This window comes from Rattus norvegicus, chromosome 2 (genome assembly GCF_036323735.1).
Source record: "Rattus norvegicus strain BN/NHsdMcwi chromosome 2, GRCr8, whole genome shotgun sequence".
In the NCBI taxonomy this organism is placed as follows: Eukaryota; Metazoa; Chordata; class Mammalia; order Rodentia; family Muridae; genus Rattus; species Rattus norvegicus.
Genome location: NC_086020.1, coordinates 212,019,638 through 212,037,614, shown reverse-complemented (window position 1 = coordinate 212,037,614; position 17,977 = coordinate 212,019,638). Strand labels below are relative to the sequence as shown.

The 17,977-nt window shown below is 45.0% G+C and overlaps 1 protein-coding gene across 10 annotated transcripts in view; it reads left to right on the top strand.

The window, feature by feature from the left end:
* The window catches only part of Tlcd4 (TLC domain containing 4), a 75,272-nt gene that overhangs the window by 7,269 nt on the left and 50,026 nt on the right, over positions 1 to 17,977 (top strand). For 2 of the 10 annotated variants that reach the window (XM_063282296.1, XM_006233246.5), the window contains exon 1: positions 8,830 to 11,656. The exons of 4 other annotated variants lie outside the window; for them this stretch is intronic. The gene's annotated coding sequence lies outside the window, so the exon portion shown is untranslated. Of the gene's footprint in view, positions 1 to 8,829; positions 12,124 to 12,162; positions 12,453 to 17,977 lie in introns of those variants that run through there. 4 more of the 10 variants (XM_006233244.5, XM_006233253.5, XM_063282294.1 and 1 more) reach the window with 4 other exon arrangements.

The following is a 17,977-nucleotide window of genomic DNA, read 5'->3' as shown; positions in this document are numbered from 1 at the left end:
CTCTTCTTGCCTAGCAAGAAATGGGATTCAGATTTCCCCCTCCTTGTCGCTAGGTTGTCCTGGAAGGCTGAGCAATGCAGCAAAAACAATGGTATAGAAATTCTGGCTTAGATCTTCAGGGGCTTTGTTCCCACTCTCTTGAAAAAGCTCTGTCATCATGGAAAGAAATCTGGGTGAGCCTTGTAGGATGGGAGGTGACATGGAGAAAGATGCCCAACTGAACCCAGCAGTGGTTACCAGATGGGCCAGCATCAGAAGTTGCCTGACCCCATGGATCCCTTGTTCTACAACTATTAAGAACTTCAAGGTGATGAGTGCAAAGTAAGCAAGCATTGGCTCTCTGGGCCCAAAGCATCTGTAAGAACTGATCCTGATCACCTAAAAGACCATCTTGGTCAAATCTCCAGGGAGTTTGGAGCTAACTGTCAACGCATGGTTGAGTCCATTTGAAAACAGGAAAAATTCCCAAGTCCAGTCCATTCCAGACTCACAGAACTGATAGTTGTTTGAAGCCACTAAGTTTATGATAGCTTATCAGGCAGCAATAAGCAATAAATATATACTCCTTTATGTCCTATCAAGGATCATTAAATAAAGCCTGAGCTGTCCAGCTTTACTGCATGTGATTTCACCTGAGGATGACTTGTGTAGTTAAATGTTCTCTTTGTACCCAAGTGTACGGACTATTACCAAGTGTGTGGCTTGGATCATGTTTAGACACGTTTTTCTTTGATTTTGAGATAGGGCCTTGAACTTGAGATCCTCTTGGCTCAGCTTCTGGAGTGTTACAATAACAAGTGGGTACCATTGGGGAATATCTCTTCCCCAAAGGCTTCTTTGTGCCTGTATTTCTTCATCTGCAAAGTAGACAAAACCATTTTAGAAAATGTGGGTCTGTGAAACTTGAGTGTTATGACACCTGGACAGTACTTGGCCAATGCTCTGCTGAGTAAGTGTGATAACAATGCCATGTGCAAGCACACTGCCCATGAAGTTTAGGTTGAAAGAATTCTGTACCCAGAGGAGTGGGAATGGATATGGTCCCGCACACTGCAAAGGAGTGAGAGGAAGCCACGAGCCCTGCAGACAGTCTGACTCCTCTTCCTCTGTGTCTCAGCTCCTCCGCATGCTGCTGCTTCCAGGATTAGCTTTGTCGGTGCAAAGTGAGAAGAACAAAGAGAAGTCGGGGTAGTGTTATTGAAAGAGTTGAATGAAGAGTAAATGAAGGCCTGGAACGGGGAATATGCCCACCATACTTATGATAGTCAAAGCTGGAGTGTTGGTCAGAAGTGCAAGCCAAGGCCGTTCAGAGGAAAGTGACCGATTTGGTTAGCATTAGTATCCGGATATCTTGGGATGTGTGCTCGCTAAACCTCCCAGCAAACCAAAGCAGCAAGCAGCAGTTGCTCTAGTATCGGCTTTGGTTAAAAAGAAAGAGACAGGGCTGGAGGGATGGCTCAGTGGTAGAGCACTGACTGCTCTTCCAGAGGTCCTGAGTTCAAATCCCAGCAACCACATGGTGGCTCACAAACATCTGTAATGGGATCTGATGCCCTCCTCTGGTGTGTCTGAAGACAACAACAGTGTACATAAAACAAATAAAAAAAGAAAAAAAGAAAGACGGAGCAGTCCCAGTTTATTATCTGCTACCTAAGCCCCCATTAATAATAATAATAATAATAATAATAATAATAATAATAATAATAATAATAATAAGAGAGTCATCCTATGAGCCAGCAATCTCATCAGACGTAGGCCTTGAGAAAAGTCACTGAAGGCTTTCTGGGGGGAAGTCATGTTTAGCGTGGGACATATACTACCCATGGGCGGCATTGACTGAGCTGGGGGGCAAGGAAGAAGAAGGAGGTGGCAGTAAATATGGGCCATAAGAGCGGAAGCTGAGGCTCTCAAGCGATACCTACAGTTGAGTAGAAGGAAGAGGAAACTTGGAACGTGGGGACTTTAAAGTAACTAGAACTGATGAAAACTGAGTTAAGGCAGAAGTGGGTAAGAAAGGAGGTCTAATGGAGGTAATTTGTTTATCCAATTAAGATATTTGACCTTTATCTTAAGGGCAATCAATGGGAAGCCATTTAGTATTTAAACAGAGAGGTGTGGCATTTAGAAACAGCATTCTCTGCGTTGTGAGGGACAGAGGGCAGGACAGAAGGCTTGCCACCTGTTAATAGTAAATAAAGTTTTATTGGCAACTGTACACATTCAACTATATTGTCTTTTAGGACTTAGATGTCCATCCGAGTAACTGACCAACTGGCCCACGAACCCTGAGCTATTTACTATCTTGACCATTTGTTGAAGGGCTGGAGAGATGGCTTGGAGGTTAAGAGCACTGACTACTCTTCCAGAGGTTCCTGAGTTCAAATCTCAGCAACCACATGGTGGCTCACAACCACTGTAATGAGATCTGATGCCCTCTTCTGGTGGTCTGAAGACAGCTAATATATATATATATATATATATATATATATATATATATATATATATTGTTGAGTTTAGGTACTATTAATGTAACTTGGAAGGAAATAATGCTAACTAGCTGGATAGCTTTGGAAAGGGGACAGGAGGAATTCTGTAAAGGGGGTCTGAAGAATTAATCACATGGTTCTTGTAAAATTCTTAAAACATTCAATTTTCCAGACATCTGATTTTAGTTTTACCTTGGTGACTCCACTCTTACAAGACGAGTGCAAAGGAACCAAGATCACAGCTGTAAACAACTAAGGGATAAGTGTGTGTTACAAATGAGAGAGAAGGCCAGGGGCCAAGCATGGTGGTTCGTGTCTTAAATCTCGGCACTTTGGAATTCGAGACCTGCTTGGTCTACACAGTGAGTTCTGGGCTACAGCTACACAGTGGAACCCTGTAAGAACTGGGGAGGAAACAATGAGATGAATTGAATTGTAGATTTCTGAAAGGAGATCATTACTTTAACTCTGTGTAAGCATGTGTGTGCGTGTGAGTGTGTAGACAGACATACTCGGGTGTTTACAACAAGCAATTCGGCATGAGACATACAGTAGGTTGCAAGATGTATTTGGTCTACTGAACCCCCTAGCATCACGGCATTCCGAATATCTGCTTTGTGGTTCTTAAACTTTGTGGTTCAGGTTAACCCACAGAGGCTGAGCAAATCAAACCTAGCATTGGTTTCATTTTTAAACAGCATAAGTAAAGCAACACCAGTGACTATATTTAATATGTCCTTCCTTCAAGAAGACCAGAGCTGGGCAACATCAATAAGCAAGTTAGTACAACCCCATCGTTTATTGAATTACAGCATCAGACACTAACCTAAGTTCTTCAGTCCCTATAATAAACCTAATCATTGTGGTCATGTGTAGCAGGAGACTGACTTGGAGGGTTCTCTTTTCTAAGGTCATCAGCACTGTCAGTTTGTCACCTAAGCCTTTGCTGTCCCATAGCAGGGTGCCCTGCCTCCTCTTTCTCTGTCTCCCATCACCTCATTCTGTTGCTTAAAACCCTCCACTGCCTTCTCCTCTCACGAGCAGAGTCTACATAATTTAGTGAGCCATAATTTATTTTTCATAATCTTCCAGGGCTTTAGTGGCCTTGGCTTCTGCTGCTGATTCTCTAAGTGTCTGTTGGATATTCCTAGTTCTGGGGGCTTTGGGGGACATGCCGAGTCTCTCCATGCTTCTGTGGATTGGCACATTCCTCCTCTTTCACATCTCTCTGGCCTTCGGGCTAAAAAAAATCGAAGTTCCGACCATTCTCTCCTCTGAGATCTAACCTTTCCGTGTTTTGATTCTCCTGTTGGGAAATGGTTATCTGTTTCCTCAGGAATGGTTACATGGAAAGATTGGGGCTTTCCTGCCCACATGATTTTTTTTTTTAGCTTTTTTTTTTTCATTTATAAAATAGGGTCATAGGATGTCTTACCGATGCCTGACGCATTGTAAGTACTCAGAATAAACAGTCATTATCCAGCTTCTGTGCAATTAAGACCCGCATGTATTATTCTAGCTCAATAACTCTGAGTACACTGTACTTTCCTTAGTGATGCTCTGGTCATCCTTCTAGGTTCCACACAAACCATTCTGTGATTTCTTTTCTTCCTCTTTGCATGTGCCTGCATGTACTTGCGTGTGTAGGGGTGGATGCTTGAGGGACATGGGTTTGTCCTGAAGTTGCTAACCGAGTCTTCCTCATCATTCCACACCTTATCCTTCGAGGCCAAGTGTCTGAACTGCACTCAGCTGGTTGATATAACTAGTTCTAAGTAGCCGACTTGCCATGTTTCTTCAGGGCAGTCTTCCATGCCCACATTTGCATTCACGCTGGCTCAGGAGATCCAAACTCCATGCTTGCACAGCCAGCACCCGAGTCACAGAGCCAGATCGCCAGCCTCCTTTTCTGTAAACATTCTATACATGGTTTCTATACATTATACACTCTATAATCCATGGTTGTCCATTTCCCTTAAGTTCTCATCTCTTCTGCTAGCCTGGAACTCTGTGTGTACAGGGACTATTGTTTATTTACCCCAGCCTCGTATAAATTGGTATTTAATAAGATGGCTGATTGGCTGGATAGATATATTCATGAATGGACACAAATTAGTCTCACAGGACTTATAACAAGTGATGGCATTGGTTTCATTTGGCAATGGTCTGCTTTATACTTCCTCTTTCACAGTTACAGCGTCATACATGGTAGCCAAGTGCTCCTCTCCTGAGGGTCCTCCCCAACTCTTTTGACCTTTTATGTTGAGACTGGATCTCACAAGGTTACCCAGGAAAGTAGTCTTGAACTCCTTCTACAGTACAGCCTAGAAATTGTGCTGCTTCTGCTTCAGTCTCCCAAACACCCGGGAGACCATACTACCAGGCCCGGCTCTCTTTCCAAAACCGTTGGTGCTCACTGATTCATTTTAATTCCAACGGTAGCTCAGTTAGGTCTTGTGTACATGAAATCTATTTTACAAGTTATTCAAGATTATTCTCTTTACTCTTCACATGAAGTAACTGAGGCTGAGGGTAATGACGTAGACTGCTTCAAGTCAGTGGCTAGTAAAAAGTGTAAAAACTGGCAGTACCAGTTAAAGCCAGAGGACATCTTGCAGGAGCTCCTAGAGGTAGAGGTCTGAGCATTTTATGCCCACAGTGATTTGATAGGCAAGGTGGCTCTGAGTTCAGTCCCCAGCATGGCACATGGCAATAATCGTAGGACTTGGTAGGTAGAGGGGCGTAGATCAGAAGTTCAAGGTCACCTCAACTATACAATAAATTTGAGGCCAGCACACATGCTGGTTAAATACGTTTTGCAGGAGTCAGCTCTCTCCGTTTACATTGTGGGTCCCAGGGATTGAACTTAGGTTGTCAGACCTGGCAGCAAGTACGTTTCCTCACGCAGCTGTCTCTTTCTCACTGGCCCCCAACAGTTGAAGTTTCCTAAGTGGATGGACTAGGGCATGGCGACTCCTTAGAAGGGAATGATAGAGAACGAGGAACTTGGTTTGCCACCATGCCACCCAAATGCACCCCATCTTATCTGATCCTGGAAGTTAGCATGTGGTAGACGGGTGAAGAGAGACAAGGCATTCTTCTTCTTTTCTTTTTTCTAATTTTTATTGCATTTTTTAAATTTACATTTTCAATGTTATTCCTTTTCCCAGTTTCCTGGACATAAGCCCCCCATCCCATTCCCCGCTCCTCTATAAGGGTGTTCCACTCCCCAACCAGCCCCTCCTCCTGCCCCCCAACATTCCTCTACACTGGGGGTCCAGCCTTGGCAGGACCAAGGGCTTCTCCTTCCTTTGGTGCCCAACAAGGACATCCTCTGCTACATATGCAGCTGGAGCCATGGGTATAGTCTTTGGGTATTGATTTAGTCCCTGGGAGCTCTGGTTGGTTGGCATTGTTGTTCTTATGGGGTTGCAACCCCTTCAGCTCCTTCAATCTTTCCCTAATTCCTCCAACAGGGATCCTGTTCTCAGTTCAATGGTTTGCTGCTAGCATTCGCATCTGTATTTGACATGCTCTGGCTGTGCTTCTAGGGAGACATCTATATCAGGCTCCTGATCAGGCTCCTGTCAGCATGCACTACTTAGCTTCATCAATCTTATCTAGTTTTGTATATATATATATATATATATATATATATATATATATACATGCTATGTACCCATGTGGGGCAGGCTCTGAATGGCCGTTCCTTCAACCTTTGCTCCAATATCCCCTCCTATGAATATTTTTGTTCCCCCTTTGGTCATCCTTCTTGAGCTTCATGTGGTCTGTGAATTGTATCTTGGGTAATTCGAGCTTTTAGGCCAATATCCACTTATCAGTGAGTGCATACCATGTGTGTTTTTCTGTGATTGGGTTACCTCACTCAGGATGATATTTTCCAGTTCCATCTATTTGCCTATGAATTTCATAAAGTCATTGTTTTTGATAGCTGAGTAGTACTCCATTGTGTAGATGTACCACATTTTCTGTATCCATTCCTCTGTTGAAGGGCATCTGGGTTCTTTCCAGCTTCTGGTTATTATAAATAAGGCTGCTATGAACATAGTGGAGCATGTGTCTTTGTTGTATGTTGGAGCATCTTTTGGGTATATGACCAGAAGAGGTATAGCTGGATCCTCAGGTAGTGCAATGTCCAATTTTCTGATTGATTTCCAGAGTGGTTGTACCAGTTTGCAATCCCTGTGTCCCTCTTTCTCCACATCCTTGACAGCATCTGTTGTCATCTGAGTTTTTGATCTCAGCCATTCTGACAGGTGTGAAGTAGAATCTCAGGGTTGTTTTGATTTGCATTTCCTTGATGACCAAGGATGTTGAACATTTCTTTAGGTGCTTCTCAGCCATTTGATATTCCTCAGCTGAGAATTCTTTGTTTAGCTCTGTACCCCATTTTTTTAAATAGGGTTATTTGGCTCTCTGGAGTCTAACTTCTTGAGTTCTTTGTGTATTTTGGATATTAGCTCCTCTATCAGATGTAGGATAGGTAAAGATCTTTTCTCAATATGTTGGTTGCCATTTTGACCTAATGACAGTGTCCTTTGCCTTACAGAAGCTTTGCAGTTTTATAAGGTCCCATTTGAGACAAAGCATTCTATGTTTTACTACATTGGATCCGGGGAAACAGCAGCATACGAGGCATGTAGATCTGGAGCCCAAGAGAATTGTCACTGGCTAGTGTATGGTGGAGTTGATATCAGATCCATTCCGGGAGCGTGGGGAGGTGGCAAAGACAGGCTAAGGTAATGATGAGATAAAGTCAACACTGGGTGAACTGAGCTTAAAGGTTAATTGCAAAATAGAGTTAAGTGTCAAAGTAGAAAAGCACAGATGTTCTTGGTGTCTAGGAGCCACCCAGACTTTGACATGAAAAGCCCAAGGGCTCTGGGATTGTGGCAAGAGCTGAGCCATAGGAGCTGAAGGTGGGTCAAGTAGAACACTTTGCTTGTGAATGTACGAATGTGCTCGTTACCTCTGCGTAGGTGTGTTCACCTGTGTACACGCATACGGAGTCAGAGGTCAGGTTGCCCTTGCTTGCCTTTTACTGCTCTCTGCCTTGCCTCCCTTTGAGATGGTGGCTCTTACAGAAGCAGGAGCTTGCCTTTTTGGCTAAAATAGATGGCCAGTGAACCCCTGGGATCCTCTCGCCTCCCAGCCCCGAGGCTGCAGGTGGGCCAGCAAACCCAGCTTTTCAAGTGAGTGCTGTATCAGGAAAGGATGAAAGGACAATGCATTTAGAGAATAAAAGACACGCTAATATGCTGCTACCAAGAATTCACCAAAATGGGGGATAAATTAAAAAGCGTAGATAAGATAAAATCCCTTAATGTTCAATATAACCAATGAAAAAAGGACCCATTCTAAGATACATTGTTGGGATGCTTCAGGCTTTCAAGTATAATGGGAATGTCTAGGGAGAAAAAGGAGTCAGAGAGGAACTGTAGGAACCGCGGAGGCATCAGCTGTGGGAACAGGAAATAGACATTTTTCCGGACTCTGCTTTCTGTGCAGTCCTCTGAGGAAGGTTGCTGAGTTGGTGCTTCAGCAAAACGAGAGTGGAGTCAGAGCGACATGTGTGGGTGTTGGAGGACGTTACTGATGGGATTGGATGGATATGTTGAAAAAAAAAAAACTAATCGGATAGCATTTAGGTTAGATATATGTTCTAAAAACCCAAAAAGGCCATGCCCGCTATTAAACATCCCCCCACCCCAGGGCACTCAAGAAAAATGTTATCATGCACGGTATCTTGCCTTGGCAATGAGTTCTGTTCACCTGGTCAGGATGAGGTGAACCCTAATTACTGTTTATTGATTCTGATGAGGCTAATTTGGGAGCAAGGGCGGGGCAGGTGTTCAGGGATGTGGTGGCAGTGGTGTTGGGGGAAAGAATTAGATCCTCAAATACTGTGACAAGATGTCAGTTAATCTCTAGAGAAACATAGAATAATATTAGAAAATTCGGAATCCGTAGCAGAGTTTGAGGAATGTGGCTGAGGCCAGGTGAGAAGTAGGTAGGCCATTTTTTTTAAAGAAATGACTTATTTATTTCATGGATGTGGGTACATTGTCGCTATCTTCAGACACACCAGAAGAGGGCATCAGATCCCATTACAGAGGGTTGTGAGCCACCCTGTGGCTGCTAGGATTTGAACTCAGGACCTCTGGAAGAGCAGTCAGGGCTCTTAACCACTGAGCCACCTCTCCAGCCTAGGCCAGAGCTTTTACTTGAAGCTTTAAGAACCATTTTAAAATTTCATATATAAAATTTCATATAAATTTTAAATGAACTTCATCAAAAATAAAATGTAGACAAAGTCAATACACATATATTCAGGGAAAAAAACATAATGTAAGCACAAAGAACTCAAAACTTACTCAGAATTTTACCCCCACAGGGATAACATTTCTTAATATCTTCAAATATTTTCTTCCTAAAACACAGTTGAAATTAATTTTAAATAAATACTCATAACATTTGGGAAAAAGTTCTTGATATACTAAAACTCCTAGAGCAGTTATTCAATTTTTGTTACTAAATGAGCCACGCCCCCAAACCCTGCCCCTCTGGCCTTTCTTCTTCCTCCCCTCCCTTCCACTCCTGTGCTGTAGATGAGCCCAGGGCCTTCTACATGCCAGGCAAGGGCTTTGCCTCTGAGGCAGGTTTCCAGCTCTAGCCCAAACTTTCTGATCAGAATGTGTGGTGTCATTTAGGCTCCATCTCTGGAACAGGAAGAAGAGAACTGAGCGGATTTTTCTTGAGCTCCATTGTTATTTAAAAAACAAAGTAGTTTTCAGTCTTAATTTTACAAAGCTCTATTTAGATTTTTTTTAAAAAAAAACTAGTTCACCAGGGAAATTTGCATCATTTAAGGGAATTTTTATTTTATTTTTAATTTTTATTTGTTTATATATTTTATGTATGGAAGTACTCGGCTGCCTGTACAGCTACATATCAGAAGTGAACATCAGACCCCATATAGATGGTCGTGAGCCACCATGTGGGTGCCCAGGGCCTCTGGAAGAGCAGCCAGTACTCTTAATTGCTGAGCCATCTCTCCAGTCTTTAAGAGTAGATGAATAAATATTTTTATTTCTCTCGAGCTGTTTCTATGATCAAAAAGCATAAAAAGGCAATTTAGCTTTGATGTAACGCATTAAAAATGCGGGACTTCACACAATAAGCAGAATTTTGAGGTAGTAAATTTTTGTTAAGAGTAACTAGGATCCAAAAGTGAATAATTGAAATGACACGTCTAAAGAAATTAAATTGCATAAAAATTTCAGAAAATTACAATAGGTGTATTCTCTCCTAAAATCACTTTTTTTTTATATTTAACATTCGATCTGAGCATGTATTAAGGTGGATCTTATACGAGTTAGACATCAGCCTGGGCTAGCAGAGATCGTTTCAAATGTGGGGGTGGGGAGAGGAAAGTAAGTTTTGAGATTCGACTAGTATTTCAGATCTCCGTCTTTGTCCATGATGTAGTCACTATGTCATCTCGATATGCTCTTGAAGCTTGGCAATGTGTTTATAGAAGCCTATGAAGACTAGTGGGGCATCCATATGTCTATAGTGTATTTCCATAGGTTTACGTGGCTTGTTTGGTTAATTATTGTTGGAGCTAGAGGATTATAGATGTTCAGGGTAACGATGGTGAATTTATCAGAAGAGAACAGAGCAACTGACCAATGATGATCAGATAGGACAAGTGCCTGTAGATGACAGTCCTGAGATAGCGCTGTGAAATCTGTCCTATCTGAACTGACCCTATAGATATCTGCCTATAACCATCACATGCCCACACAGTTATGAGATGAGCGCTATGAGTACACGAAGCAGCTATGGAGCAAAGCAAAAACAACCAGGGGCTATGCGGGTTGTGAAATATCTGTGAGGAAACAGGTGTGGCCATGGCACTGCTGCCCTGGAATGCTGATACTCTTAGGCAGAACAAGGGGGACAACCTGCTCGGTCTTCCTGGCTACTTTTCTGACCATGTAGCTGGTAGAGGTTTTCTCTGTGGTTCTTCCCAGACTGGGGGGCTTTCAGAAATAATTGAATTGTTCCATTTCTATAAATGAAGAAGTGAGCTTCAGTGAGCTTGGCTAGCTCAGTTAGCTGAAGACAGCTCCCCTTGCTATAAAAGAACTTCAGGTTCAAATAAATAGGATTTCAGTTCTATTGCTTTCCATGTTGAATATAAATACAGATGTGGTGTGAAATTATGTGTGCATTTTCTGGCCTAAATCAGCAGCAGATGGTCCCTGTGTGCATACAATATTAGGTCAAATATGTAAGCTTTATTGATAGGCAATTCTCACAAACTGCCCTATGTCATTAATGGTGGACTTTCCAAGTGACTCCGTTTATGTAGAATTTACCTCTTTCCAAAAATAGGACGTGTGACTGCTTTCTTTTTGTAAATTATATAGCTTGTGTGTACCTCTGCTTATTTAGTTTTATCCCAGGTAATTCTATCTTGTTGATACAGCAGGTGAGAAAGCACAGTTTATTGACTTGGCAATTTGGGATACATACATATACATATACATATACATATACATATACATATACATACACATACACATATACATATACATATACATATACATATACATATACATATACACATACACGCGTAAAATCCCCCAAACAGTCCAGTCCTATTTAAACATCCTGACTACAGAGGGGCCCACGATGCAGATGGATTGCTAGTGTACCCGTTCTTATTACGTGGAAATCGAATCCAGGGCCTTGGACATGCTAGGCAGGAGCTACACTCTGACTGCTTGCGGTCCTTCAAGAGTGTTCTCTAGGGGTTTGGGAAGAGGCTGCTCTGAGACATCACGCCTCTTCCACACATGTGCCTCCTACCCGGTTTGGCTAGCACCTGCAGCCTCAAACCAGAACAGGGCGGAGCTCGACTTTGGCCGTGTCAGACGTGGCAGAAAAAAAAAAAAAAAAAAAAAAAAACCCATCAGTTGCCCTTTCATCCCCTTCTCGATAAAGCAAACCATGCCGATCTTTTGCATAGCGTCTGGGCATATAAAGCAGAATTCACCATTGGAAAAGGGTTTTGGTTACGTGGCGAGCCGGGACGCTGACCGCCGCGGGGGCGGACTCACATACTTCTCCCCACTCGTGAGGTCTGTGACTTGCTGGGAAAGCCCGCGAACCGCACACTGCACCCGGGCCGAGGTGTGAGCTCTCAGGGTTCCATCGCAGTTCCCCGCCGAAGCTCGCGGCTCCGAATCCCTGCCGCGACCCAAGTTCCAGCGCCGGGAGGTGGGCCCCACGCGCGGCCTGCGGGCCCCGCCCACTCTGGCCTGGGGTCGGAGCCGCGGCGAGCGCCAGCCCAGTCCGAGCGGCCGCGTCCCCTTTAAGGAGCCGCTCTGCGGTAACCCGAGCCCGCAGTCCGGGCGGGCGCGGCGGCAGCGCGAGCCTCGGCGACAGCTCCTTCAGGCTCCCCCGGCTTCCCGCGAGCATCTCGCGCGTGGCTCGGGCCGGCGCAGCCCTCGGGCCGGCTGGATGATCAGGCGCCTGTGAGCCCCGCTGCGCTCTCCCCGCCCCGCGCAGCCGCCGCCCGCGGGAGGCGTCCCGGGACCGGGCACAGGTGACGCCGTTTGGACGGGATCCGGGAGGAGGGCGGCCTCGCCCAGCGCAGCCTCGGGCACGGCGCCGCGTCGCACCGGCCTAGCGCGGCCGAGCTCGGGCGCCTGAGGCGGGTGGGAGCGCGCGGGAGGCTCCCGCAGGTGTGAGGCGGCGCAGCATCCTTCCTGCCGCCGGCCCCGCGACGCTTAGCTAGGAACAGATGATGTCCCGGGCCCGCCGTCCCCCCGGGCCGGCCCCAGGTCCACTCGGTTCTCTTGGGCAGCTTGGTCCGCCGGTCCCCCAGCTTTCCTGTTTGGCTAGCGGCATCCGAGAGGTCTGAGCCCAAAGCGGGTGGGTGCAATATTTGGGCCTGCGGGAGACGCATTCCTTCAAGTAGGTTCGGAGCATCAAGTGGTATCCCCCTCCTCTCCATCCTCTTTCTAAAACAAATAGCTTTTATTTACCCTCCGCAGCTCTCTAGTGGGTCCCATTTTTTTTTTTTTTTTTTTTTTTTTTTTTTTTTTTTTTTTTTTTTTTTTTTAGCCACCCAAGTGCTGAAGTCTAGTGGAGGGAGAATTGGCTTCCCTTTCCAGCCACTGTAACCCCCTGGCAAGTTGATTAAACTAAGTACCTTAGTTTACCCTGGCAGGAAATAGGGTCTCTAATGCCAGTATTTATTTTCCCACCTTTCCAAGATGGTAGGGCAGCGTCTGTGAAAGTGGTTTTGAGTTAAGTTCATAAGACTGACCTGTTTTTTGTTTTGTTTTGTTTTGTTTTTTGTTTTATTTGTAAACATTTGGTGGCCAGTGGGTATGTGTATGTAAAATTACAAAATATTAAAAAGTAATCTTTGATTTTTAAATTAATTCAGATACCGGTTTGGAGACAATGTGAGTTTGTGCAGATGGTGGAAATTGATGTTTATAGTAGACATTTCTGTCATTTTTATTTAGTAAAACCGTTTACCTAGTCAGATAATTGAAAAATCAAAACGTATCTAGGAGGGGGATGTTTTAAGGTGAAATGCTTCTACCTGAACATGTAGTCCTAAGTGGAATATTTATAAGTAGTTTCTAAGTCAGTGTATTCAGGAGCCCTACTTCCCACGTTTCGTCAGGGTAAAGATCTTTTCTCTTTGTTTCTATTTTCCTTAAGTAGTATGGATGAAATGAAATGAGAAATGTATACTGGCAATGTCAGAAAACTTGAGGCTAGTAGTGGAGTCTGCTTCCCTGGGCTGAGCGACGATCCAGAGAGTTTATTTTCCGTGGATCCATGCAACTCCTCTTTTACCACGCTGCCTCTGTCCAGTGTTTCTCTGTGGTGCCGTCTTCCATGAGTTTTGTCTCTCTGGGCTGGATGCCTGTGCTCTGGGTGCTTAGTCATTATTATTAGCTTTGTGCTTCTGCTCCTTCCAGTAAAAGCCTTCACCCCTTGGTGGAAAAGAAAGAATTATGGCTCTTGTCACTAAAGTCCTCCATTCACCTGGAGGTGACTAGGGATGACAGGCTTGAAACATCAGTCACCAAAGACGGACATTTGCTGAGCATTTTCTGAATAGACTCACGGGGTAAGGGTGCATGGATTGGCCTGCTCTTGCGTCGTTTGTTGAAATCCCCGCTGGAGGGATTCCACTGGACTATCAAGAGAAGCCCCTTGAGGGCTGAGCTTTGAGAAGTCCTGATGCACTAAGCTGGGTAAGGACTCTTCCTGCAAAGGGAAGGCAGAAGTGTCCTAGGAGAAGGGATGGCCACCTTCCGAGACTAACATAACCAATGGAGCAAAGGAGCCTGGGTTTCTGAAGGGAGGAAGGACGGGGCTGGGGTGCAAAGAGGAAGTAGAAGAGTCTGAGGTTGCTCTGTCACTCTTTGAGAATTTATTGTCCCTCACCATCAAGGGCAGTTGTATTATAGTCACCAGACCTGTTCCCTCCCCTCCCTTGGTGCTAAAGGAGGCCTGGCATGCCTGTGCCCTCTCAAAGCCCCATTTATTAGGGGACACCACGCAGTTTAAGTTCATAAACCCTTCAGACCTCAAATCTCCCTCCACCCTGCTCCCAAGTTAATGTGCTGTCTTACAGATTAAAGATTCAGTTGACCTTTTCTAGCAAGGGTTAGCTGAACAGTTTACACTGAGATGCAGAAAAGTTTTTTTTTTCCTACAGTTTTTCTTTTGAGGAAGATAGTGAACTAGTTAGAGTAGTGGCCATATATGTACAAGGGGGGCTGCCTGGAGGGCAGAGTTATGCGAGTTATGGCCTGCGCCATTGTCCTTGAGCAAGGTGGGGATCCCAGCAAGTGCAGACGGTTTCCTGGTTCTCTCCCTACTTCCCCTTGCCCTGTGAGGAGGAAAAAAAGAGCAGTATAGGAGGTGGACATCCCATCTGTCCTTGGGATGGCAAACAGACTTTGGGTGGTAAGGACAGCTATATTCACGGGATATGTAACTATCTGTTAGGAACACGTCCCATCAGGAAAATGAGGTACTTTCATAAAGGAGCCCAAAGCACTTTGTCAGTGTATTCTCTTAAGCGTGAAAGGCGGCTCACTGAGAAATGGAACCCTGATGCTCTGAGGCCTGTTTTCCTTCAAAGGCCTGCAGATCCCATACCAGGTGAAGCCAAGATAAAGCAGCGCTAGAAAAGAGGTTTCTTTGCTCAGATAACATGGTTGTATTTGGGAAGAGGTAATCCTGTGGATACAGGAGGAGCGTGTAAGGCGGTATAACAGCCCAGTGCTCTTGAAAGTAGTCCCTGAAGATGGCTGCACCCAGAGCTTAAACCACGTGGGAGAAAGGAGGGGTTGAACAGTGGGACCAATGCCCTAGACCTGATAGGAGCAGTGTTCCAAACATTACTGGGCCAGGACACCAGAAAGTGCATTTTTTTTACTTTGAGACCCAGAACACAAATAAGTGTATGAGTATCTAAAACAAGTTTTTATTCTTGTTCTGTTTCTAGTTGCAGTTTTTGGAAAACTCCTAACCTCTAGTCTGCCGTTTGTTTAATCAGTGGAAAACCAAGTAGGGTAGGGCGGGGTGGCCTAGAGATACTGGAAGGGGTGATTGAGGGCTATCAGGGTCTGTCTGTGGACGGAAGGGCGTGTGGGACCTGTCTAGTGTGTGAGGATATGAGACTCAGAGTCCAAAGGCAGCTGGATGGGGCAGGGGCAGACAGGGACTTCCTTCCCACTTGTTCTTTCACTGCAAAGCCAAGCAGTTGCTTTGGAAGGGTGAGGGGGACGAAGCGTGGAAAGGACTCTGCATTTGGATTTCAAAGCAGATTTCTTTGGAGCAAGAGCCTTTTCTTTGTAGTTTGTGAGGAAAACAAACGGGCCAGAACAAAATAGCTGATGGATTTAGGTCATGTCCACTTCTGTGGGCCGCCTAGGGGAGCAGGGGCTCAGATGTGGGAAGGATGAGTAGGAGGCTCACACTTCCTGGCTCCGAGAAGTTCTGAGCAAAGCTCAGGGGGTGCGTTGTTCCTAAGCCTCCCTTGCTGCTTGCACTGAGTAAGAAGTTGGCTGCTCGCCTCACCAGGAATTGGAACAGTATTCTCATTCTCGTCTATAACTCGGCTAGGCTATCAGGACTTCCTCAGAGGCCTATTTTATGGTCCATGATCCAATTCAAGCTTCTGCCTCAACCAGTGTCAGGCAGCTGATTCTGCTGCCGTGTGCCCTGGGGTTGGTCAAAGGCAGAAACTATTCTTCAGGCTTTTGATTTCCCTTTTCCCTAACGATTAACATCTGACTTCCACCACCTAACACTCCCACCACCAGGTAAAAGAAACCAACCGAAGAAAGTACACAGGTATCAGAGCCTGTTGCTTAGTTACTGCTAGATTTTGTCATTGACATCTGACCTAGTTGGATCCTCCTTTTGGATCCTCTGGATCCTGTTGTACCTTTCTGACTGCAGGTGAAATTTTTTAGGCGTTTAATGTCACCCTCCTCCCCTCCCCTTTTAAACCTGTCTGACCTTTGTCCAATGCTTTCGATCCAGGTTTCATTAATATCAACATCTCATATCCTCCAACTTAGGGTTTCTGCCCAGCTACTCCTGTGAGCCCAGTTTTGGATCACAGACTCTAGAGACAGCTATACGCTGATGAGTTTTCTACGTTGGCTCTAATTTAACTTTCAGTTTGGGGGCATAAGGAGGGAGTATATCTTGGTTAGGCTCATTTTATTTAATTCTCTCCAAGCGTACTTAGAAATCCATTGAAAGATGTTATTTTGGGGCTGAGGTTACACACAGTAGGGGAGACAGCTCTGTAAGGTTACGGGCTGAGCCCCCAGTACTACAAAGGAAAAGAAAAGCGTAACTTGGGATGCTTAGTGTGCTTATTTGATAGAATGGCGGCAAGAAGGAGTTTTCATTGAGGAATTTTTAGTTTTTTTTATTATTAAGTTTCAAAAGCCCCCTAACTTTCGTTTTAGCAACAGTTTTAAAAACCAGTCTTGCTTGATTAACATGCTTGCTCTAATACATGTGATTCTTAAGTGTACCAATATTTTTACATCACATTTTATAATTTATTTGCCTTTTTTCTTTTTTTCTTTTTTGTCTTTTTCTCCTCCCCACAATCACCCAGATTGGATTTCTCTGTGTAGCCTTGACTGTCCTGGAACTCACTCGGCAGAGCAGGAGAGTTCAGACATATACTTGCCTCTGGCCAGCTGTTAATGCATGCTATGTGTGTGCGGGTGCATGCCAGCAGTCCACATCCTGTTTTTACCGGTCACTCTCCACTTTGTTGGTTTGCTTGTTTTCAAGACAGGGTCTCACTATGTAGCTCTGGCTGTTCTAGAACTCACTATTGTAGACCAGGCTGGCCTGGAACTCATAGAGATCTGTCTGCTTCCAAAGGCTAGGATTAAAGGCTTGGCCTCTATCACACCTGCCTGGCTCTTTCCACCCTGGTTTTAAAGACAGCATCACCGCTGTAACTGGAGCTCAGTGTTTGGCTGAACTAGCTGGCTAGAGAGCCTCCGCCATCCTTCTATCTCTGTAGGTGGGAGCCGCCTCTCCAGGGGAGGCTGGAGATCCAAATGTACGCAGATCCTCATGACTGTATAGCAGGCTCTTTACCAACTGAGCCACCTCTCCAGGCCCACTTCTCATGTTTTTGAAAACCTGGATATTGCCAGAAAGATGGTTTGTAGAAAGTGGAGTGCTGTGGGGCCAGATAAAGATGGAGTGGGTGGCAGAGGGGAAAGACTCATCTCCTTAGCAGAGGCGGCGTTCATATCTTAGAAGCAAACCCTGAAGACCGAGGATTTGGAGAACTCGATAATGCCTTCCGATGGCCCAAGATAATACATGTTCTCCCAAGCAGGCGTGGCACATTGCTATGTAATCTTAGGTACTTGGGAGTCTGAGGCAAGAGCACTGCAAGTTTGAGGCCAGTCTTGGCCACTTAGTAAGACCTCCATCTCAAAATAAAAAGTGGGTAAAAGGAAACCAGGGGGGGTGACACATACCCACAATCATAGCCCTTGGAAAGATGAGACAGGAGAGTCAGGATTCTAGGGCAGGTCCTGCTGCATAAGGAAGTTTGAGGCCACTATGGGCTGTATGAGATCCTGCCATAGATAGATAGATAGATACATACATACATACATGTATACATACATGAATGAATTGGGATGTAGCTCAGTGATAGTAAGCTTACCGTGTGTGTGTGTGTGTGTGTGTGTGTGTGTGTGTGTCAAAGCCCTGGGTTCAGTCAATGTTGGAGCTGGGCAGAGAGAAGGGATTTAGGACAATTTGAAAGGATATATACACTACAGCAACATAAACTAGGGGTGGTAGGGGTAAACAAAGCATAAAAGCAATGAAGTGTGAGTGAGGCTGCCTGGTGTACCATAAACTCC